This window comes from Rhinichthys klamathensis, unplaced genomic scaffold (assembly GCF_029890125.1).
Source record: "Rhinichthys klamathensis goyatoka isolate OS25496 unplaced genomic scaffold, OSU_Roscu_1.1 h1tg000368l_1, whole genome shotgun sequence".
Taxonomy (NCBI): domain Eukaryota; kingdom Metazoa; phylum Chordata; class Actinopteri; order Cypriniformes; family Leuciscidae; genus Rhinichthys; species Rhinichthys klamathensis.
Genome location: NW_026606876.1, coordinates 707,232 through 732,500, shown reverse-complemented (window position 1 = coordinate 732,500; position 25,269 = coordinate 707,232). Strand labels below are relative to the sequence as shown.

General features: G+C 40.6%; 1 protein-coding gene across 1 annotated transcript in view; it reads right to left on the bottom strand.

Moving 5' to 3' along the window:
• The window catches only part of opn7b (opsin 7, group member b), a 140,813-nt gene extending 122,831 nt beyond the window's left edge, over positions 1–17,982 (bottom strand). The window contains exon 1 of the mRNA XM_056233327.1: positions 17,704–17,982. The gene's annotated coding sequence lies outside the window, so the exon portion shown is untranslated. The remainder of the gene's footprint in view (positions 1–17,703) is intronic.
• Positions 17,983–25,269: the final 7,287 nt, after the last annotated feature.

The window sequence follows — 25,269 nt, the reverse complement described above, 5'->3', positions numbered from 1 at the left end:
TATGTAGAGTAGCCTATAGAATCTAACTTTAATTCTAAGTATAAACAGATATTCTTATCTCTCCCCCTGTCCCCAGAGTGTGGAAGAACAGCAGGAGGAAGGTCCATCAGCTTCTGGTGCACAGATAAACACAGTTCAGTGATTTTCAGTGAATGCCACAGTTTAATTCTGTAGAATGTGTTTAGAATTACATGATGTAACCCCTAATCTACTGTATTTTCAGTTGCCAATTAAGAAGTTATATTGACTTCATCTTATTAAAAAAATTGGAGAAAAAAACCCCAGCAATGAATAAATGTACCGAAAGAATGAATGAGGTGTTTAAACACCGCTTCCTCTTTAAAAAAGGGGAGGAGACCGAAATAAACTCTGGTAACTGACTCTGAGTATAAGTTACCTCTCTTTCAGAAACGGGCTTGACTTACCCTGCTTTCTCAGGTTTGACTTACCTCCCATTCTAAAACAGAAAACCCAGACCCTCATTTCAGGGTACTCAGAGTTTTCACTTAACCTCCTTTCTGAAACAGGCCCCTGGGGAGACTAATAACCAAGACAAGGAACACCTTTGGACACTGGGGAAACAATTAACAAATGACAAGACACATGGCAGGATCACATGACAAACAGGGCGTCACGTGACAGACAAGAACAAGAAACAAGACACAAAACCCACACCGTGACAGGTGGAGTTAATCCAGGACTACATTCTGATTCTGACATTCCTGTAGTTGTCCAATTTGCCTCTCATATGCTGATGCAGGATTCGGGAACTTTTATAAAAATGTAGTTTGATCGCCATCTACCCAGTTGTTTAAAAGATTAAGGCAATTATCAAAGTTTGACTAAATGTTGTTTAATTTTCCAATAAAAGTTTACATTACTCTTCAGTTCAGAGGACACTAAACAAATACACAACCTCACATTCCTAAATGTGGTCTCTTCTGCCCATTTGCCAAAGGATGGACCCTCACTAGCTGCAAGACTAACTTCAGCTGTTGGTGGCATGAGAAAAAAACTCATGCTGTTATTTTAAGCTACGCTTTCAGCGATCAACCAAATCCCATTGGGTGTTTATCAGTGAGTGATGAACCAAATCCCATCAGTGCTCATCCTCAGCAAGCAGCGCTAGAGAAAGCTTTCACACTCGTTTGCGTGTGTGTCTGTGCACACACACACACACACACACACACATTGTTCTATAGTTATTTCTTTTTATGATTGACAAAATTATTATTATTGTTTTTATTTTGCCAAAGAAATTACACTTTAAGCAACATTCTTGCTCAACTGTAAAGATTATTTCTAATTCATCGTGTAAAACTTAGCACAAAGTGAAACAGAGGTGGATGATACAGCTTCTTCTAAAACTGATAAATGGACAACAATGTGCAAAACACACTAAACATCTAACACTAATTTAAAAAGCTGAGTGACAGGTGCTCCATAGACAATCTTTGTAAAAAACAAAAAACAAAAAAACGGTTCCCTTTCAAGGGAACTCGACGCTGCGTTTGAGACGCGGTGGGAACGCTCTGCGTGATTGCGTCGTGAAGCCTCTGTACAATCAGTCCAATGAGAGAGCAGGACGTCATGTGACGTCATAGACCAGGAAACTATAAAGCACCCCTGAAAACAGACCGCGACAGCTTCTGTTGCCTTCAGCAAGCGATCTCTGTACTCTGTCTTTGTCTATTTATTGTTGTCTGTCAAATCACACTATATATATCATTATTATGGCGAAACAAGAGTTTAAGCGTTGTGTTGTTCCTTGCCCTCGTTTTCTCACGGGTGGGGACACACATCAGCTTTGTGTGGCTTGTTTGGGAGTGGAGCATGCCCAGTCAGTTCTCGAGGGAGCTGACTGTGTGCATTGTGAGAAGCTATCGATGAGAACGCTCCGCTCTCGCCGGGCGTTCTTTGAGGAGGCCGGTTCGGTTCGCGTTCCCCGAGGTGCGGGTCCAGCTGTTGCCGAGGCACAGCGGCGGCTTTCATCTTGGGGTTCGCATATGGATCTAGTAGCGGGGCTTGAGACGGGCCCCGCCCTTTCTCAGCCCTTACCTGCTGGATCCAGTGCCTCTGCCCAGGAAGGAGCCCGCGCTGCGGCTTCTCCTTCCCAGGTCGAGGCACCAATACTGAGACTATCCCGTTCTGAGGAACTGGATGTCGCCAGTGTTGACATGGGGGATTATGAGTCTTCGCCAGCTCATACCTCTGGTGATGAGGAGCTTTTGGAGGTATTATCTCGTGCTGTAGCTAGATTAAATATCGATTGGCCAGCCGATGAATCTGAGAGTGTTACTAAGAAAAGTTTGTTAGATGAAAGATTTCTACAATCTAGAACACTACCTCCACGTCGGGGACTACCGTTCTTTCCTGATCTCCACACTGAGGTGTCGAGATCGTGGAATAGACCGGCTTCATTCAGAGTTTTTAATCCCCAGACATCTAACTATAGCAATGTGTTAGGTGCTGCTGATTATGGTTATGTGACGGTGCCTCGGGCTGAAGAGTTGCTCGCGAGCTATCTCTCTCCCGAGTCAGCGTCATCATTAAAAGCCCCGACGTTACCCACCAGACCTCTAAAGTCTACATCTTCTCTGGTGGGTAAAGCGTACTCGGCCGCAGGTCAGGCTGCGTCATGCCTGCACACTATGTCCATCCTGCAGGCATACCAAGCTGATCTGCTGAAAGATATTGATGATCGTGAGGAAGTGAGTGCAGATGTAATTCGAGAAATACGTTGTGCAACAGACCTATCGCTCCGGGTCACTAAGGAGACGGCCAAGTCAGTGGGCCGTTCTATGGCAGGCCTTGTGGTCACGGAGCGCCACCTATGGTTAAATCTTTCAGATATTAAAGATAAGGATAGGTCTGTTCTGTTGGACGCTCCGCTTTCACCTTCAAGTTTATTCGGCGATGCTATCAACTGTGTCGTCGATAGGTTTCAAGATGTAAAGAAGCAGTCGGCTGCGTTCCAAAGGTTTCTTCCTCGACGTTTTGAAAATGTTTCTGAGACTGCCGGACGTAGAACGTTTATTAAGTCCGAGCAGCCTCAGCCGAGTACCAGCTCCTAACAGCGCAGAGTGCGCCAAAAACAGAGCGTCGCCGCCCGGGCTCCTCCACAATCTGGGGAACCTGGGTGGCGGTCGCAGTCCAGGCCAGCTAGGGGTAGGCAAGATCTGAGGACTGTCATCTCTAAGAAAGTCTGGACTAAGAAGAAGTCCTGACTCGCAACGGGTCAGGCTTCTGAGGGTGGTCCCCTCCGGGGAGGGACGGTTTCGAGAAATCGTTCCTCCTCGGCGCCCTCTGGGGGGCGATACTCTGAGGGGTATCGCAGCGCTGCCACATCGGTTGTTCCCTGCCGGTTCGCCGTTTCAGGACAACGAGGTGTCAGCGTCCCCGTACGGTCCTCCGAGGAGGGTTGTAGAACGGTCAGTTCGGTTGTTCCCTGCCGGTTAGCCGTTTCAGGGCGCCGGAGTGTCCGTTCAACCAAATCCCGAGGCCAGTCTCGAGAGACTGGTTCCATTAGTGGAATTCATGGCAGCGTGGAAACTACTACCAGATATTTCTCAGTGGGTCCTGCAGGTGATAGAAAAGGGTTACAGAATTCAGTTCGGTTCTCGTCCGCCCAGATTTCTAGGGGTCCTCCCCACGGTGGTGGTCCCCGAGCAGGCTCGAGTTATGGAGCAGGAAGTGCTGCCGCTTCTGCAAAAAGGGGCTATAGAGAGGGTTCCTCCTACCGGCAGAGAGTCAGGGTTTTACAGCCGATACTTCATCGTTCCCAAGAAGGATGGGGGGTTACGTCCTATTCTAGATCTGCGTCAGCTAAACGGCAGAGTCCAGGAACTCAAGTTCAAGATGCTTACACTCAAACAGATCGTATCACAGATTCAGTCCGAAGAACTGGTTTGTCACAATAGACTTGAAGGACGCTTATTTTCATATATCCATCCATCCTCATCACAGGAGGTTCCTGAGGTTCGCTTTCGGGGGCGAAGCGTACCAATATCGGCTTCTTCCGTTTGGCCTAGGTCTATCACCCCGCACTTTTACGAAATGCGTGGATGCAGCAAAGGGCATCCGCGTATTAAATTATATCGACGATTGGTTGATTCTAGCTCAGTCCGAGCAGTTGGCGGTTCGGCATCGAGATGTCGTTCTGTCACACATAAAGAAGTTGGGGTTACGGCTAAACACCAAGAAGAGTGTGCTCCTCCCAGCACAGAGGACCACTTTTCTAGGGCTAGTGTGGGATTCGACAACGATGCAAGCACGATTGTCTCCAGCACGTATTTCTGCAATTCTCACAGCCGTAAAGAATGTGAAACTAGGCCAGTCACTCACTGTGAAACAGTTTCAGAGACTGTTGGGGCTCATGGCAGCTGCGTCCAACGTTATCACTCTTGGCCTTCTGTACATGAGACCCCTGCAGTGTTGGCTCAGAACCAAGGGGTTTTCTCCGAGGGGAAATCCGTTTCGCACGATCAAGGTCACGCGGCAATGCCTACGTGCCTTGGTCATGTGGAAGAAACCTTGGTTCTTCGCCCAGGGCCCAGTTTTGGGAGTTCCTTGTCGACGCGTCACGCTATCGACGGATGCTTCCCTTACAGGCTGGGGGGCGGTCATGAGTGGCCACTCGGCGACAGGTCTATGGCAGGACCATCAGCAGTCTTGGCATACAAACCGACTAGAGATGATGGCAGTATTTCAGGCTCTCAAGTACTTCCTGCCAGACCTGAGTGACCGTCATGTGCTTGTCCGCACGGACAACACATCGGTGGTCTTTTACATCAACCATTAGGGGGGTCTGAGGTCCCGATTGTTGTGCAAGCTGGCTCAGCAGATCCTCCTATGGGCCCTCGCCCAGAGTTGTGGAAACTGTGGGCTTGGCCTCTGAGGGTGCCCAGCTCATAAGTTCCAGTCTCTCGACTGAGGTCGTGGAGACCATCCTTCAATCCAGAGCTCCCTCCACGAGAAAACTATACTCTTTGAAATGGAAACTGTTTTCTACATGGTGTGTAGAACGTTCGTTGAATCCCGTTGACTGCCCGGTTGGTTCAGTTCTCGATTTCTTACAAGACCGTTTCTCTGCTGGATTATCTCCTTCCACCTTAAAGGTGTATGTAGCGGCCATATCTGCCTATCGGTCCCCTGTGGGGGCTTCTTCTCTCGGGAGAGATCCTCTTATTACTCGTTTTCTCCATGGAACATGGAGGCTGAGGCCTGCTTTGCACTCCAGAGCACCGGCTTGGGACCTGGCCATTGTACTCGAGGGTCTGGCCTTTGCTCCATTCGAGCCTATGGAAGAGGTTTCAGAAAAGTTCCTCTTCAAAGACTTTGTTTCTTCTCGCTATTTCTTCCATCAAGAGAATTGGAGATTTACAAGCTCTGTCGGTTGCTCCTTCATGTCTGGAATTTGCACCTGGTATGGTCAAAGCATTTCTTCACCCTAGGCCGGGTTACATTCCTAAGGTCCCTACTAATGTGATGGGTCCTATTGTGCTGCAGGCCTTCTGTCCTCCACCTTTTTGTACCCCAGATCAGGAAAGTCTTAATCTGCTATGTCCAGTTCGGGCATTGGATGCTTACGTGCACAGAGCTGCCCTGTGGCGTAGATCAGAGCAGTTGTTTGTCTGCTTTGGTTCAACCAAGAAAGGTTGCCCTGCATCGAGACAAGTGATGATCAAATGGATAGTTGAGACTATTTCCATTGCCTACAAGACGGTCGGACGGTCCTCACCTATGGATGTCCGCGCCCATTCTACTAGGAGTATGGCTACCTCTAAGGCTTTAATTTCGGCTGTTTCCCTTCAGGATGTTTGTAATGCGGCAGGTTGGTCCTCACCGCATACATTTGTCAGATTCATTGACCTAGACCTCTCCACTCCTAGGGCTAGGTTGCTTGTTTCTTAGTGTGCGCTTTGTCTTCACACAGAACGGGCATTTCTCAGTATGGCGTAGTGGGTATGGGGTTCCCACCGCGTCTCAAACGCAGCTCGAGTTCCCTTGAAAGGGAACGTCTCAGGTTACGTATGTAACCCTGGTTCCCTGAGAGGGAACGAGACGCTGCGTTCGCCTGCCATACCTCCTGCATGCCCTGATCGACTTGCTTCAGGACTTTTCAGAAGCTGTCGCGGTCTGTTTTCAGGGGTGCTTTATAGTTTCCTGGTCTATGACGTCACATAATGTCCTGCTCTCTCATTGGACTGATTGTACAGAGGCTTCACGACGCAATCACGCAGAGCGTTCCCACCGCGTCTCAAACGCAGCGTCTCGTTCCCTCTCAGGGAACCAGGGTTACATACGTAACCTGAGACGTTTTCTATAGGGACTTAGCTATTAGTTTTGTCCTGTATTTGGTGGAAGAGAAGGGGGGTTGGATAATTGGAAAAGAAGGTAATTGGAAGCACTAAAAGTGTGATAGACACATCAAGTCCTGCAAAATCTATGATTTTCAGGATTACATATTGTAAATATTATTGGTTTCACTTTATTTTGATGGTCCCTTTAACATTTTCTGTTGACTATAAGTATTGTTGCACCTACATGTCTACTAACTCTCTTTAGAGTGTCAGTAGACTATTAATAGACTGGGTTAGGGTTAGAATAAGTTGACATGTAGTTGCAAAGTTACTTATAGTCAGTATAATGTCTGTTGGAGGAGCATCACACTAAAGAGTTGGGTAGAGGTGGGTAGAGTATCCAAAAATTGTACTCAAGTAAAAGTACAAGTACTTATAGAAATATTTACTCAATGTAAAAGTAAAAGTAATAATCTTAAAAGTTACTTGAGTACGAGTAAAAAAGTATCCAATAAAAAACTACGCAAGTAGTTAGTTACTAGTTACTTTGGATCATATAGGCCTATATATATATATATATATATATATATATATTAGGGCTGTCAAATGATTAATCGCGATTAATCGCATCCAAAATAAAAGTTTGTGTTTACATAATATATGTGTGTGTAGTGTGTATAATTATTTTGTATATATAAATACACACACATGCATGTATATATTTAAGAAATATTTGCATGTATATATTTTATATATATTTATACATAATTAATATTATAATAAATATAAATATTCTATATATTAATAACACATTTTTCTTAAATATATACATGCATGTGTGTGTATTTATATATACAAAATAATTATACACACTACACACACATATATTATGTAAACACAAACTTTTATTTTGGATGCGATTAATCGCGATTAATCGTTTGACAGCCCTAATATATATATATATATATTAGGGCTGTCAAATGATTAATCACGATTAATCACATCCAAAATAAAAGTTTTTTTTTACATAATATATGTGGGTGCACTGTGTATAATTATTTTGTATATATATAAATACACACACATGCATGTATATTTAAGAAAAAAATATTTTATCATATAAATTATATATAAATCTATATACAGTATATACATGAAAATATTTCTTAAATATATACAAGCATGTGTGTGTATTTATATATATAAAATAATTATACACAGTGCACCCACATATATTATGTAAAAAAAACTTTTATTTTGGATGTGATTAATCACGATTAATCATTTGACAGCCCTAATATATATATAACATGATATTATTTAGATATTTTTTCATTTAAATGACTAAAATTATCATAATTAGATAAGCTATCTTTGCAAAAACAGAAGAGACAAACATTATTTCTGTATATCTGTATATTATATCTATAGCCCGAAAACCATTGCCTGTCCTTTGGTTTGTATAATAGTATAATTTAACGTATACAACTACATTTGGATTATTAGACAATGTCGGAATAAAGTGACTCTATGGAGTTTTCCATTCAAATGTAAAGGGATGGCAGTCATGTCATGCCCAACACAAACAACGATCAAATGCAAGGATCTTCTTCTGTCTGTTCTTCAAAATGTATTTAAATGTTGGCTATATTTATGAAAGCATCTTTAAACTGATTAACTGTGTCTAATAAGGCAGGCAAAGCGGCATTCGTTTTCAAGTCGAGTTCGCACGCCACTGCGCAATACACACATTGTGTGTGTACACACATTCATAAACTGGACGATGGTAGATTATTTAATGTATAACTATAAAGTAATGTATATGTCCAAAAAAAGGGTAATGTCATACTTTGTAGTAGTGCTATATGGCGTAGGCCTAATAATCTGTTTGGTTGTAAAATGTATTACCTGAATGAAATCGAATGTATCGTCGTGTGGAATAATTCATTCACAGACAGCTTACGAAGTAACATACGAAGATGTTCAACTAATAAAGATCTTCATCGCTGACAAAAAATATGATGCATTTGCAGATTTACTTTCTAGACTGTACTGTAGACTGTGGACCGCCACTTTACAACGCTCTTGATGTTCTTAAATCTTCCTGTTACGACTCCGAGACGATTCAGTGCGTGAGGAAACTGAAAAGATCATTCAAACTGATTCGCGAACCGATTTAGACAGATCTGCCCAACTTGTTTGATAAAGTCTTTGAACAGAATCGACTCAAAAGAGTGATTCATTTGTGAATTGAGCATCGCTCATGCCCAGAAAAAAGAGAGAGCGCGCGCTTAGAATAAACTACGCTTTTAACAACATATTGCATTAAAATAAAGTAACGAAAGGAACGTCACCCAACGTAACGAAGTAAAAGTACAGTTTTTTCATTAGAAATGTACTCGAGTTAAAGTAAAAGTACCCACAATTAAATCTACTCTTAAAAGTAAAAAAATTCCAAAAAAATACTCAAGTAAATGTAACGAAGTAAATATAATTCGTTACTACCCACCTCTGAGAGTTAGCAGATATGAAGCAGACAGTCTATTAATACTGTAATGAGAGTTAGTTGGCATGTAGTTGTAAAGTTACTATAGTCAACAGAATCCAGAACCATCAAAATAAGATGATACCATATTATCCAGCATTAACTAATTCAATTAACTCAACTAATAGAGTGCTGATATTATCATTACTGTAAAACCTAACAGTAATATTTAGTTCACTGCACTCAAATAAAACTGAAACTTGAAGTGGCTTGAATGACTGAAACAGAACTCAAACTGAGTGAGTTATAGAACATTTCTAGATCCCAGAATGACAATTGAATAATAATTATATAGTTAAGTTAATTAATCATCAATTAAGTGATGATTGATCATTAGTGATGAACACATGCTGTTAACAAGCAGAATCACTGAAGGAAAGAGAAACACAAGAAATACAAGGTTTAAGGTCACCATGATGGAGATCAGTGTTTGCTTTAGTTGGGCTCTTGACCCTTGACGTTTGAGCACAAGTTTTTCTTTGGCTGCTGTAATTGAGTGTTTATGAAACATTTGTTATGGCACAAAATTCAAGGAACAGTATGATCGGGTGATGATGGTCTGGTTTGATGATGACAATCATCACTTAATGACTTGATTCACTGATCTCATTCAGAGTCTAATCTCTGATAATATTATTAGTAAAGCTAACAGGACTAGATGTTTCAATCCCTTTAGTAGAAAACTCTTGACAGTAGCAGTCGGTGTGGAGTGGTGAAAAGGAGGATAAGGTATGTCATTGGAGTCATCAGGTGGGCACCCTGCTTCATCGACGTTTCGTTGATTGAAGCCCACAACGTCTCCAAAATGCTCAACAGTGTACCCAGCGTCCCAGGTACACCCCCCTCCATGCCATACCCTTCATATCCCTGATGGGCTCTGCATGGCAGGGGCGTCCTTCTCCCGGAGTCGGGCCTAAGCCTGACCGCATACCATCTGTCTCTACCTTGCTGTTGGAGTCCTTGCGCTTGATCCAGAGCCAGTTACTGCTTTTCTCTGCAGCACTTGATAGGACTTGATGGCCTGTTGGAGACAGCGACCCTTCACCCCTATCTTTCTCAGCAAACTGGTGATAGATGTAGCAACAAATCCCCTGCATCCTACCTCTACTGGGAAGATACTGGTCTTCCAGCCATTCTGGGATGCTTCAGCTGCTAGGTCGGAATATTTATTCTTTTTCCTCTCATAAGCCTCTTTCACTCCATCTTCCCATGGTACTGTTAATTCCACAACATATACTAGTTCGTTGTTGGAGACCACAGGACCATGTCTGGTCGGAGTGTTGTAGCCACTATTTCTGGGGGAAATACAAGCTTCTTATCAAGGTCCACTTCCAACTTCCAATCCCGAGGTGACTGCAGGATGCTTGTATCCTTAGGTTCTGTACTCTGTTTCTGATTTTGGCCAGCTGGTACGAAATTTGTGAAGTTGACCTGTACTGCCGATGTCTGTGGGAGATTGTTTGTGGTGGTTCGCTTCTGTTCCATAATTGATGCCAGTTCTCTGAGTACTTGGTTATGCCGCCAAGTATAGCACCCTTGGGTGAGACTTGTAGTACACCCTGATAGAATGTGCCTTAGGGATGCAGGTACTTGACAAAGGGAACAGGCAGGATCTTCTTCATACCACACTTTCAGATTTTGGGGGAGGGTAGCAGGTCGTATGTGGCCCTGATGACAAAACTCAGCCGAGTTCCCTCCATCTGCCAAATGTCATGCCAGCTGAGCTTTTTTTTTCTCCAGGCCCTCCCAATTGGTCCATCTCCCTTGCTTGGCCATTGATACGGCTTTGGCATTAGGGCTGCAACAAACGATTATTTTGATAATCGATTAATCTAACGATTTTTAGAACGATTAATCGACTAATCGTCGATTATTTCGCAGACTAATCAGTAAGTTTGGAACGATTATTCAGCTTTTCCAATTAGTTAAAACATTGAGTTATACATATTCTAACTATAATATAAAAAAAGAAAACCACTTCAGCTTTTGAAATAGTTGTTTTAATGAACTTTGAGCCAACTAAACAGGTCATTCTCTTTAAGTTTTCAGATTTCGGTCCAACTCAAATCACACACAAATGCTCTCGAAGCATTGTTTAATAGGCCCACTGCTTTTCTTAGAACTGAAACAGAAAAAGGGACATTTACTTCAGGACAAAAAAAATTGTAAAATATTAATCTGCAAACAATTATTATAAGTATAAAATTACAATCTTTTTTACATGATAATTGAGCTGACAGAGACGTTCTCATTCACCTTTTAATTTATAGTATGATAAAGTAACTGTCATGATATTCTTCCTATATCATAGGAAGGATATAACATCTCGTTTTGTAAGTCTTCATGATTATTGAACAAAATACAGACAAGTGATAAGACTATAATAATACCTAATATACTAATAGTGTTACAATAATAAAAACAGCCCTGACTCCTAAGCTCGATCAAGCTTTATTCTATGCAAAATAAGTCATCACATTACTGTAATTATATTACTATTGATAATATTATTACTATTATTAGTAGTATTGCATTCTCTAATAAAGAGAGATTTACCGCTGGTTAGTAAGCTCCAGCTGGAGAACACTCACTTCTCACCGGCTCCTCTTTTGCCGGGATGTTTCCTCTTGCACTCCAACATGCATGTTGTGCTTTTTCACGGGAGAAAAGCAAGTTCCGCCTTGCATGTATTGCACACGACAGCATTCTTGATTTGAAGTTTTGTGAAACTTTCCCAAACCTAAACCTTGCTAGTTCGGATTCGTTTGCACTGTCATAATTCGCGCTGTGTTTTCTCCTACCGCAATAGCATTTGTAAGGGCTGCACTACACTCTAGCGCTACAGCGCCGTAGCGGTCAAATCGCGATATTGCAGGTCCTTACATTAGGTCACGTGAGATCAAACGACTACTCGACAACAAAGATATTTGTCGACAAATTTTTATTGTCGACGTTGTCGACAACGTCGACTAATCGTTGCAGCCCTATTTGGCATGTCGCTCTCCATCCTCCTGTCTCCTAACCTCCTCTACCACTAGCTGTCTCTTCTGCACTGATGTTGCTTTATGCCACAGAGGAGTTTTGGGGATGAGTCCGAACCCTGTCCTTCAATGCTGTACTTGTCCAACCACATCTCTGAAATGAAGTTGTATTCGAAACTAGATTCTACAACATAAGAACTAACAATATTATGACAATCAGATAGTATGAAGGATTTTGCAGAAAATGTAATTCATTACCAAAACTAACTCTGATATCAGCATATAAATCTTAACAATGGTGACCATTAAAAAATTATTCATACTGCAATGCATACAGGGTACTACCATAATACAAACAATATCCATGGCTCCCAGCATGCATTGCAGCATGAATCTTTTTTTAATGGTCACCATTGTTGAGATGTATATACTGATTCTTGTTGTCTGTGTAAGTCAGCATGATACCATAGAGATTTTTAAAATCTGATTGTAACAACACTGGGCCTTACAGCAGAATCACAGTTCTTTTATAATGTATAATACAAGTTATATATTACCTGTTTAATCAGAGATTATTCTCTAGAAAAGATCAGAGAATCAAGACACCAAATGATGATTCATCATTCCATAAATCATCATCAAAACACAACCACATGCTCATTATCTTTTGGCTTTTGTGACATAACAAATGTGTTATATAAACACTCAGTTACAGCAGCCAGAGGAAATACTGGTGTTAGAAAGTCAAGGGTCAAGAGCCCAACTAAAGCAAACACTGACCACTATCATGGTGTCTTTAAATGAAACTCAATAAATAATCTTCATCGAAACCTCTGTTCATTCACAATAACACCTTCTGTAGACGCATGATACAAGTCAAACTGGTTAGTAATAAGTGAAGCTGGTAATGCTGTTTGTGGAGTTGTTCAATCCTCCCCGCTGAGATCTTGAGAGATTTAAACATTTTATCTTCAGTTGATTTCATCTAATGTTGTGGTTGGAAGTCAGTTGTAGTTCTTGTGTTTCTCTGTCCTTCAGTGATGTTAACAGCAGGTGTTCATCACTAATGCTCAACAATCACTTAATTACTCACTTAATTAACCCTTTAGAACCTGAAGCTAAAATAGGCGTTTTTCACATATTTTGATTTTTTGACTGTAAAATTCTAAAACAATGTGCCATCTTCATGTGCAAGGTGTCATCTTTTTCAGAAAAAGATTAGCTTTCAACAAATTACAGTTATTGACCATTTTTGTGTGTGGTGAGTTTGTAAATAGAATTTAAATAGACAAAAATAAAAAAAACGAGAATACATTTTTTGATTTTTATTTATTTTTTATATGCCTCCGCTGAGATCTTGAGAGACTTAAACATATTTTATCTTCAGTTGATTTCATCTAATGTTGTGGTTGGAAGTCAGTTGTAGTTCTTGTGTTTCAGTGATGTTAACAGCAGGTGTTCATCATCACTAATGCTCAACAATCACTTAATTAATCACTTAATTTCTTGACTGCAATATCTACTTTTAGTCAACTCAACTGAAATAATTTCAGAGAACTCATAACTATTGTTATTTTATAAACTTAAATGAATTGAGGCAATCGGTTTCCTCAAATGAAATGAGTTACCTTAACTAATTGGATTTGACTTTGTGTGCTAGCAGTAACTGCAAATGCTCTGAGTTCATTTAAAGTTTGTCATTTCACTGTTTTTACTCATTAAAGTGAAGTTTCAGCTATATACAGTATTAAATGCAGTGTAAAGTTTAATTGTGTTTTAAGAAATAGTATTGTTTTAGTGAACTCGATTAAAATAAGTTCATACTACTCATAACTATTGTTTTTATAAACTTAAATGAATTGAGGCAATTGGTTTCCTCAAATGAAATGAGTTAGCTTAACTTGTTGGGTTTTACAGTGGGCATGTTTGCTCCTTTAAACATTGTTGTCATGCTGTTTTGTAGGTCACATGGACTTTGTCATACACACCAATCCACTTGTACTGACAAAATACCAAAGTGGCAAAGACATTAGCTGACAGCTGGGAGTGACATCACATGTGTGTTTGTGTGTCATCAGTCAACCACACACACACACACACACACACACACACACACACACACACACACACACACACACACACACACACACACACACACACACACACACACACAACTTGTGGATTACAGATGATCTAAGCAACATATTAACATCTAAATGCATCCATGTGGTTATTCAAATTCCTGCTCACACAAATAGCCCTAAAATTCTGAGCTGTCTGGAATTAATCACTGTCTATATCCAAAGATATAAATACCTCAGAGCTCACGTGTGTGTGTGTGTGTGTGTGTGTGTGTGTGTGTGTGTGTGTGTGTGTGTGTGTGTGTGTGTGTGTGGATGTGTGTGTGTGGCTTGAACAAAATGGTTCAGGGGCCACAGTGTACAGGATAGTGGGCATTCTGTGCCACACTTGATCCTTTCTCAGTATCTCAAACTTACTGTAGCATTAAATCCAGAAAGAAAAACAGAGGGAGAAGAGAAGCAGAGAAACAGATCTAGTTAGCATGAAAGAGAGAGTTTGGAAACGACTTGTTCTTGCTGTATCAAACTGACATCAAAGCAAAGTGACAGGTACGGTTGTGCAAAGCAGCGAACGCCCTGGGTAAAATCTGACACACAAATCTCATTTTGCGCCCTGCTCTGTCCATCTCTCTCATATTCCTCCGTACGTCAGCAAGAGGCACACATTCACACACCATGCTGAATATTACATTCCTTTTCCTTGTTAATGCTAACCCCAAACCATCAGCCATTCAGCATCTCCAGAGGCCGTTACTCATGCAACTTTATCTTTGATTGATCAAGGCTCACACATGATGAGTGATGTGGTCTGCGTTCAGAATAGAATACTAGCTTACTACATTGTGGTACAAAGTGCAATTTTTTTTACATTGTAAAAAGTGGTAAAACAATCTATTGTTACCTTAAAGAGCTACTTTGTTGGCATAAGGTTTAGTAGTGTAGAAATGTAAGTGAGTCATTTATGCAGCAATCAATGTCATTTTATGTTCTACATTTGTTGTGACACATGACCTCATTACATTTCATTGGCAGTTGCGTCCAGTAGTTATCTTAGAAATACACAATTATTATGGCATGGATTATGATAACTTTTTTTATTTGGAAATTTGACTGTTAAAAATAACAATAGATGATAAATAAACAGTTTGTTTGTCACACAGAAAATGGACTGGATAGGTTATCTAGGTGTATACTTTGCATTTATTAGTGCACAATAGAAATAATATATGCTGCAAAATGAGCAATAGTAGTATTCTGGTCCCTAGCTCAAGTATATACTTTAAATGCAAGTCTATGTTTTTTAAATGAAAATTGTAAATATGCTTGCTTAGAAAAAAATAAAGAACACCTCTCCTAGACAAACCTCATGATTTGAGCTATTGTTCTCGCTTGTAACACAAACAGTGTTGGTTATAGGATTGTACAAATTGCAATAACAATTGTGATGCTAACACACTGCAACACATTATTTTACAATGCCCTTGTTACACGTTAAATGTACTTCCCACAGTAATACTTATGCACAATTACAACTAACCTGAAACCAAACCCTAACCCTAGAGTCAGTACATGTTAATTAATCTTAAAGCCCGTTCACACCAAGAACCATAACTATAAAGAGATCCATAATGATTACTATATCAGCGTCCACTCCAGCAGACAAAATCGTTCAAGCGCGCTGCAAGTTTGCCGTCTGTCACTTTCAATGTTGGAGCTCTTTAAAGCAGAATTGATTCTGGTTGGCTGTCAATGTTTTTATAGTTCATCAAAAAAAGTCAATTATATCGTTTCTCTGTGCCGTTATCATTATCGTTTGCTCAGTACTTATTTGTGTAATTACACGGTAACAAAGAAAACCTAAAATATAGTATAACCATGCAACACCACTAATGATTTGTCTAATCTAAAAGTAAACACAGGAAGTAAGCAAAATGATGACAGTCTTTCTGTGGATAGCCACACTGCACAGTCAAAAGGGAATCAATAAGGTGAAGTTTGACACGATTCAAGGACTTTCTGTAATGGCTTGAAGAGAGCTCTGCATGGAGACAGAGAACTGGCTTTTGCACACGGCAATTTAACATAAATCAATCCTTTCTCTTCTGACTGGATAAACGACAACATTCAAAAAGTGAACAACATGCATCATACTGTTATCATGGTGCTCACGTAGGAAATGCACCTTTGAGTCGGCCTTGTTCCAGCTTTTGTGAGTCGTTCCCTGTGCAGTTCCCCTCCAGTTCACATCAGTTTCTGCCCTTACTCAACTATAAATAAATGTCCAAACTGTTCCTACTGTTCTTTAGCAAGAGAGTGGAAGGTGATTTATGCTTTCAAGCGCTTCACTGAACAACAACAACAAATAGTGATAATAAATATACTGTATTTATATTGTACAGCTTTTGTACAATAGCTCTGTACAAAGAACAAATTCATGGTTGCATATATATAAAATTCTTGGTTTTCCTGTTTTCAAATATCTACAGTAGTTTTGTGAGATTTGACATCAGTGATATTCTATGATGGAGGGAATCATTGAAACATCACTGATGTCAAATCTCACAAAACCAGATATTTGTATACAGGAAAACCAGGATATTTAAATATATGCAACCATGAATGAGATTTAAGAGCTACGGCAAAGGGCATGAATTATGCCTTTTTATTTGCGTGACTTGAGAAGACATGAGCTGTATGGATTGATTTATCCACTGTAAATGTGTTTACAGTTGTTATGTGTTGCATGAAGGAAGTCAACCAAGTTTGGAACAACATTTTAGGGGGTAAAGAACGAGATAATATTTTGCACTAAATGGCTAAACTAATTCAATACCAATTTAAATGTTATAAGCCATTTAAAACCGAGTTTCATGATGGTAACAAATATTGAAGCCTTAGACAGACCACATATTGTCATGTAATGGTTTATGATGGTAATGCCTCGAAATTTAATAAAGTGTATGACATGAATCTGAGATCAATGTAATTAAGAGCAAAAGGGTTACTTGTGTCTTTATGAATGTGTGTCCCCTTTCAGCTTAGGTTCAATATTTTGTTGCAGTCCTTAACTTGACTTTTTATTTCACAAATGTATCCAAGCCACTTGTCTTAAAATGGACTATTTACCACTAGCAGGACATGTAAAGGCTCTGCATGCGCACACAGGACATGTAAAGGGGCCCGTTAGTGTATTTATAGCCAGACTTTACATACTCTCGTCACTAGAATGGGTGGACCATCAAAACATGTCACAGCACACAGTGTAACTCATGGTTTCCCAACCCTGTTTAAACTATACCTAATCAAACACATCTCATCTGCTCATTAGTAGAGACTCCGAGACCTGGAATGGATGGGTCAGATAAGGAAGACATCCAACTGTTGATGTGCCTCCAGGAACAGGGTTGGGAAACACAGCCACATGTTTGTTACATAAATCAGCTGATCTGTTTCTTAACATATGAAATAAATGAAGTAACACATAACACATTCCATGATAATAGTGCTCTCCAAAAATATCTACTAAAATATTACAAATAATGGTTTATGGGATCAGGAAAAAAAAAACATGCGAGTCTGTCATATTGATAAAAGCCTTAAAAGGGTTTTAAAGCCCCCTTTTTTACTCCTTTTTTGTTTTAATAATAATTCAACCATTCTATGAAAAAAGAAAAACACTCAAATAAATTATATATCATATAAAGCAAAAATAAAAATACACAAAACCCCGCATTTAACAGTGCTGATACCTCAGCACGTGGAACAGTTATAAAAATGTAAAATGCTATTCCTACCTTACAGAGAGACTTCAGTGGTGGTCCTTATGTCCGATGCAAGTTTATGGAAAAATCTGACGCCTGTGAGCCATCAGCCTTGAATGAACAATTTTGTTTTGAATGGAAGGAAAATAGGAGAGAATGTGGTGACAGGAGGAGGTTGAGAAGTCATTGTGCGCGAGCTAACACTTACACTGCAGCAGTGGGAAACATACTGAGAGACACAGATCACAGCGGTGGCGATCTGAGACGCCTACTATGAAAGATTCAGTCTCTCCGTTTTACTGTCTCCCTCACTCTCCTCAGCTCACCCCCACCCTCTTACTGTTTCTATCAATTCCTTTCTCCTCTCTTCTCCTCCTCCTCTTCTTGTAACTAATCCTGCTCTTTGTGTGTGACTGTCTGTGATTGTCACATGTGAACCCGTCTAAGGCCTCTCATTCGCATTCTCTCTGTGTGTCAATAAGGCTTGCATGGCTAATCATTTTTAATACTTGACTAGTCGCACAGAAAAGTAGTTGACTTGTTGGTTGGTCAGTGTTTACTCATTTTTAAATGAATCACAATATACCATGCAGCTTCAGTGGGCTTTGCCATTTCTGTCTGAGTGGAGAGAACATCCACACAGCTGAGATGATGTAGCTGAGAAAATGAAAGTGTGCATCATCTAAGCCCTCGCTTAGTTTACATCAGCCTCTAGGCTGCACTTGATTATTTTCTGGCTGGTTTGTAATAATTGTGGTTCCAAACTCCAAATGAACTCACATCCTTTCAGAATTCTTTACAGTGTTTTTTCTGTTTTCATACATTTACGTTTATAAATTTAATGTAGAAAGAGTGAAATTGCAAACAAATTTCACAATTGAATACAAAGAAACCGCAAGTAATGCATTAAATGTAGAAAGTAGAAAGACAGAATGATATAACCCTAACCCTAAATATTTTTTTTACAGGGTATACTTATTTTCACATTGTTTAATTAAAAAAATATACATTATGTCCCTTATGTCAACTAAATTCACTGGGAAACGTTTTTTATTTATTTTTTTATTACATTTACATTTAGATTTATTCATTTAGCTGACGCTTTTATCCAAAGCGACTTACAATTGCTATATATGTCAGAGGTCGCACGCCTCTGGAGCAACTAGGGGTTAAGTGTCTTGCTCAGGGACACATTGGTGTCTCACAGTGGATTCGAACCCGGGTCTCTCACACCAAAGGCTTGTGTCTTTTATTACGTTTTTATTTAGATTGTAGAGAGTGGAAGCAAAACTGAGAGAGAGAAGTGGACTGAATCAGAAAGAACCACCAACTCTTCAAGGCTACTGGCCACTGGGAAGCAGCTTGAGGATAGATGAATGTTCCTCCAGCTGTTACCATGTATAGATCTAGTGCAACTATGGCCACGTTCACATTGTCAGTCCAAATCCGGTCATTTGTGTATCATATTGCAATCTGATCTCATTTTTTTAATGTCCACACTGTGTATCACAACTCAATTTTGTTGTCGTTTTTTCTGAATATTTGCATTGATTTCTATAGCAATGACATTGCTTTGATAGGCATATGCTAGGGGTTCCAGAGGATGATGTGGAGGCAGAGAGAGATGTGATTGAGGAAGGTCTGACCAAAGGGAACCCCTAGGTGGAGATGATGAAGGGAGGAGCCAGAGCTCAGATGACGCCGAGTCAAGCCAGAATGAAGGCCTGTGGTGGAACTCAGGCTCAGCAGGCATGACGTGAAGAAGCTCAGGCTCGGCAGGCATGACGTGAAGAAGCTCAGGCTCAGCAGGCATGACGTGAAGAAGCTCAGGCTCGGCAGGCATGACGTGAAGAAGCTCAGGCTCGGCAGCCATGACGTGAAGAAGCACAGGCTCAGCAGGCATGACGTGAAGAAGCTCAGGCTCGGCAGGCATGACGTGAAGAAGCTCAGGCTCGGCAGCCATGACGTGAAGAAGCACAGGCTCAGCAGGCATGACGTGAAGAAGCTCAGGCTCGGCAGGCATGACGTGAAGAAGCTCAGGCTCGGCAGGCATGACGTGAAGAAGCTCAGGCTCAGCAGGCATGACGTGAAGAAGCTCAGGCTCGGCAGGCATGACGTGAAGAAGCTCAGGCTCGGCAGGCATGACGTGAAGAAGCTCAGGCTCAGCAGGCATGACGTGAAGAAGCTCAGGCTCGGCAGGCATGACGTGAAGAAGCTCAGGCTCAGCAGGCATGACGTGAAGAAGCTCAGGCTCGGCAGGCATGACGTGAAGAAGCTCAGGCTCGGCAGGCATGACGTGAAGAAGCTCAGGCTCGGCAGCCATGACGTGAAGAAGCACAGGCTCAGCAGGCATGACGTGAAGAATCTCAGGCTCAGCAGGCATGACGTGAAGAAGCTCAGGCTCAGCAGGCATGACGTGAAGAAGCTCAGGCTCAGCAGGCATGACGTGAAGAAGCTCAGGCTCGGCAGACCTGGGCATGCTGTTGACTGTGGTCAACAGCAAGTTTAGAGGAAGAGTCCTCCTCAACCTCCCCAACAGTCAAGGAGGAACCAGTCAAATGAAGGGCATAATCTAGAAACTGAATGAGTGACCATCGAGGACCATCACGGATTAGTGTGGATTGTAAAGTGTTGTTGAGGGAATGACAATAGTCTGATGTGGAGTGCCCTCTGGTGGCTCTCAAGGGCACTCCAGCTGGTGACCGTTACAATAATAAAGACACAGACCATTTTACTCATTGAGAGATTTATTTGTAAGGGAATCATTATCTTATGATCTTATTGGAGTCTTATAGACATGATATATTGCAGCAATTATGCGACTGGCTTGATGCAGCGAAGGAGAAGCAGATAACTTTGGAAAAAAAAGTGCTGTCTGCTTTGCCATTAGAACGGTTTTATCCAGAAACGGCTATATATATATATAAATTAACTCAATTACTTTTTTACTATATATATATAAATTAACTCAATTACTTTTTTTAAACAAAAATGAACCATCACTGAATTTACTTATGCTGGACTATGACGCGATTTTCTTCTAGAAACAAACTTTGTTGCATTATTTTCCTGTTATCTCTGTAAAGCTGCTTTGAAACAATCTGTATTGTAAAAAGCAATCTATAAATAAAGGTGACTTGACTTGACTAGAAAAATGTTCTTGTCTCTTAAGAAAATAAATAATGCTGTCATGTAAAAAATCTGATTCACAGGTAAAATTAAATGCTAATTACAAATTTGAAATAAAAATGTAAAGCCTGTACAAATACTATAAATCGTGACATAATGGGATTCAACAAACAATGAATTTCATTTAACTATTATAATGAAATATATACGTTTTGTGTCAGGTTTGTGACATTCTTTTTTAATATGATGTCAGTACTTCAGCAAATCGCTGCATTGCTGAACATGTTTTCGAGTATCAATATACAGTATCTGCCCTTTCCAATGAACACATGAAAGTACAGTAATCTCAGACAATTTAATACAGATATTTTATTCAAATCCGCAAATTTATTTAAAGAACCAAATTAGCCAGAGATCAGTTATCAGTTATTAGAAGAGCTGGCATCTGTCAAGTCATCTTAGATGTATTAAGCGAGGTACGAAGAACGAACCCTGAGGATGAGGCAAGACTGAGTGTGACATTCAGAAATGTCATATGTTTTTGTTTACACTGTTGAAACAAAGCAGTCATGACCCTGCCCAACACTCTTAACTGATAACACAGTAATCTGTTGTCACGTGTCACACACAAGCTGGCACCCTGCATCATAAGATGATTTTCACTGTAATAAGAGGTTAGAATAAAAGCTAGAGTGTTGAAGTGAGACAAACTGGATAGCAGGACTCAAGAAAAAAACAACACTGATTACATAAATGTTGCCTTTCTGAGCCGATAAGAAAACTATGTATGTCCCGATTCCCCACAACAATTAATGGTTACATCAAGCAGAGTTGATCTACAGAGACCATGAATGGAGAGAAACAGAGAGTGACAGAGTGCAATTACTGAAAAAGTATGCCACTCCATGCATACAGTATATAACTGCTGATTTCTGCCACCCCCATTCACATCTACAGCACACATTCACATTTTGCACATGAGCACATGATTAATGAATGTGAAATGTTCAAAAAGACACCGGCAACAACAGAATCAAAGTATTGCCAGTAGACTATATCTCCACGAGGAAGTATGCAGTTGATGTCTTATGTCATAGAGCTCTAGGCTCCCAGTAGACTATATCATCCACGAGGAGCCGGGTTTCGTGACATCATCGCGTACAATAGAAGTCCCATTTCATTGGCTAGGCGGCAACCAATAAAACGGCTTCTTTGAACACCCCCGCTCCCGCCCCCTTTTCTCTCTCGCCACTACTGAGTTGCAAGTGCACAAATCAGTTTTGCACCTCATATATCGCGAAAAGAGTAGCAAAAGTCAAGGCGTGAAATTTGAACTTGCAGTGACAGATTTGAGAAGTTGCAAGTGCCAATTTGAGGTTGTACTGCGAATTTGAATGTTAGAAGAAGTGCAAATTTGTATTACAAGTTTGTGTCTGTTGTTGTATTTCTGTGAATGGCATTTTACACATTTGTGACTACTTGTCTGCAGCTTCAAATTCAGAATACAGGTTTGTGACTATTGTCTGCGAGTGCAAATCTCAGCGTTCAAGTTCAGATTTTTATATTACAGGTTTTCACATTGGAGCTGTGAGGGTAAATGTTCACATACACGTACGAATATTTATTGTACAAGTTTTCAAATTCACATCTACGTGCTCTCGAGTTTTGCTACTAATTTAGCTTCATACATCAATGCCACGTAGAATTAAGTATAAGTATAAACACAGTATTAGTATGGTGTTCCTAATAATCCTTTAGGTGAGTGTATATATGTATATGTTAGTGCTGTCAAACGATTAAAATATTTAATCGCGATTAATCGCAATAATGTCATAGTTAACTCGCGATTAATCGCAATTAATCGCACATTTTTATCTATTCTAAATGTCTCTTGATTTCTTTTTGTCCCATTCTTTTTTCTAATTTTAATGCTCTTATCAACATGAAAAAGTGGATCGGCTTGCTTTGTGCAAATGTTTTTGATTGAAAACAACATTGACAATACTGTGTTCAATTTCACACTAAAACATTTTCACTTGGAGCAAATAATCTCTCACACAATGTAACACTGTCCATCAATAAAAGGGTGAAAGAAATACTGACGAGGTCCTGATATTGACGAGGGGGCGGAGAATTCGCATCAGCTGTGTGTGTGCTTGGCCATCAAGTGGTATTTCAGACTGGACGTGCTGCGGTGCTCAGTTCACAACGACAAAACACACAGATCACTTTGGTCTTGTCAATGGAACCATTTGGCAACTTTTTAAAAGTAAACTTTCCATTCAGAATCTTATTGGCAGAATTTCGGCGTCTCGCGCTCGTCATCCACTCAAAACGTAACGTTAACCTACTATTTGGCCGGCTCGCAACAAGTGTGTTACCGGTCTAGCTAGATCCGGTGCTTTCAGAAAGGACGCGGAATGCGCGGCGCTACGCCAGTTTTCAAAACTTTATGGATGCCAAAACGTTTCTATTGGCCGCCCTGGTAATCGTCACAATGGCAAAAGTTGAACTATTTTGAATTTTGACCGCGGTGTGCAAGCTGCTGCTCTTGCGCTTTGGTCAACAAAACGACCTCACGCGGCGCAAGCCATTGAAATGAATGTGTTTCATAGCGCCGCGCATGCCGCGTCCGGTTGCAAAAGCATGTGAAAAAAAAACTAAGTTTGCAAGGCCAAAAAGACCGTTAATCGCGCGATAAAAAAATGTATCGCGTTAAAATTGGTTTGCGTTAACGCCGTTAATAACGCGTTTAACTGACAGCCCTAGTATATGTATATATAATCTCTTTTTTTTCATATTAATTTTTGTTGTTTTTCAGGTCAGCTGCTATAGAAGAAAAACTGAAATCTGAGAGCAGAGAGGACCAAAGAAGAGAGTAAGTATGGTTTAATCTCATATCACCTCTGTTATAGAGATTTTTGAATCAGGCCTATTGAAAAGGTGATTGACAGTTAGGAAAATGTTAGCAACGTGTCCATTTCAGGTGTCTAATTTGTGCTGCCTTTAAGACATTCATGTAAAAATCTGTTTATTTAATTATTTGATTTTTTTAGTAAAGCTGCAAGTCACTTGTCCTAGTTGTCCTGGCATTCAATATTTAGGACTTCTAATTTCCTTAAATCTTTGCAACAGAGGTGAAGAGAGTGCATGTTAGCATGACCACAATAGACACGTTCATGGGAAATACTAGCCTGGATGCCAGCCGAACTTAACCCCGCCCACAACATCTGAGCTCGGGAAGTTCGGTCTGGACTTGATCCGTTGAGAAGCAAGTATGCTCGAACCAAAGCTGTTCGGACCAATCAAAGTGTCAGGGCGGGCTTTATACGATGATGGACAGATGATCAACCGTAACGTAATCATCCACGTCACCAAAGAGCGCTTGGGTTCAATTAGTTTACAACAAAGATGGCCGCCGCTGGAGAACCGAGATGTGTAGATTCAGCCATCGCGTCTGTTATAGAAGATGTAGACAGCACATTCATTTAGAAGAGGAACAGAGAACCACGATCAAGGCATTTGTCGATCCAATTGAGTGCAGAGGCATTTTCTTTCCTGGTTGGGTTGAAACGCCCCATAATCACAGCCCAATGGAGCAGTATCAGACTCACATTCTGACTAGAGTCTGAGTATGACGACGTCAGGCTAGGGAAATACCCTAGGTTTAAATAAACCACAATTATCAATTTACAACATACCCTCTAATACTCACAGGTTGCTTTATTACTGATAATAACTCTATCAGTTACTTTGACTGAACTCTGCTCACTGTAAGTGGTGTTGGGCTTCCTCTAATCTCATGTTCAGTGTAACTCATTGAGCGCTGTTTAGTGAAAACAGACAAGACGATAAAAATGGACACTCGTGTCCAGCTTGATGAGGACATAGCCAAAGCTTTTAAAGATAAACTAAAACGTCAATGGAATTCTAATACATTTCTATGCAAATTATTATACATTTATTCAAACATGGATACAAAAAGGTTAATCATTGGTTAATTTTATATAAATTCTTCTTCCCTTTCACAGATCCTGTGATAAAGCAGTCTTTAAACACTACCGTGTCTGAACCACAAGCCCTCAGTTGCAGAAAATGAGTCGAACTCAAAGAAGTGATCGTCCACTTCAAGATGAAGATGTGACATTCAAACTCTTCTGTTTCTTTGGTTCAGCCGTTTCTAGGCCTGAGTTTGTAAATAAATGCATTATTCACTTCTGCACATTGGTTCTCTTACGAGAGGTTTTCTCGTATTGCGTAAGTTTAGCTTACGCTACGGGTAAAGTTCATCTTTGCTCGAGATACTGAAGCCAAAATTATCCTTAATTTTGTATATATTGTCAACGCAGTGCAGCAGCTGCAGACCTAGAGCAGGCTGCCTAGCGTGCTCATTGGCTGCCTTGCGGCAACTGCAGCAACCTACCAGTGAGCCTGGCGTGACGTCACGCCAAATGGTGGCGCTTCGTGCCC